At 30.0% G+C, this 573-nt stretch overlaps 1 protein-coding gene across 10 annotated transcripts in view; it reads left to right on the top strand.

The window, feature by feature from the left end:
• LOC119588069 (leucine-rich repeat serine/threonine-protein kinase 1-like) overlaps positions 1 to 573 on the top strand; it is a 34,372-nt gene that overhangs the window by 9,671 nt on the left and 24,128 nt on the right. The window lies entirely within an intron of this gene.

A 573-nucleotide genomic window follows, 5' to 3' on the forward strand; every position in this document is an offset into this window, starting at 1 on the left:
CAGGTAGAATTATTTGTTGTTTAGGGTATTTTAGGGTTGAATGTGTATTTTTCAATGGTGTTTTTGTTTTCTGTCTTTCAAAAGATAGGATAGCATTCATGCTTTTAGTAAGAATCCCAAAGCTGAAGTTGATTGATTAATTACTTATCTATTATGTGATATTATTTACCACTGTCTATACAATGAGTAAAGTATTCAATATGTATGACTTTTACATAAAACTATTAGTGTATAATTTTGAAATAATTATGTTTATTACTCTTACTGTTAGATAGATAGATCTTGGTATGTCTTCTAGATCGATAGTTATAGATATATTCATTTGTTAATTGATTCACTCACCCATTTTTTTCAGCCTTTTTGTTTATATTTTTCTTTGTTTATAATTTAGTTGATGGTCAATATTTTTTGATGGTCTTTAAGTTGTCAAAGAACAATATTTGCAGCTAACTGTTATTTGGCGGTGTCAGTGAATTTGCCATAGACATCAGTGGCATAACAAGGGGGAGACAGGGACTCCATATATTCTCCTTTAACACAGTGCTGCCAAGAACATGTTCAGTTGTAGTTTTG

This window comes from Penaeus monodon, chromosome 23, assembly GCF_015228065.2.
Source record: "Penaeus monodon isolate SGIC_2016 chromosome 23, NSTDA_Pmon_1, whole genome shotgun sequence".
Taxonomy (NCBI): domain Eukaryota; kingdom Metazoa; phylum Arthropoda; class Malacostraca; order Decapoda; family Penaeidae; genus Penaeus; species Penaeus monodon.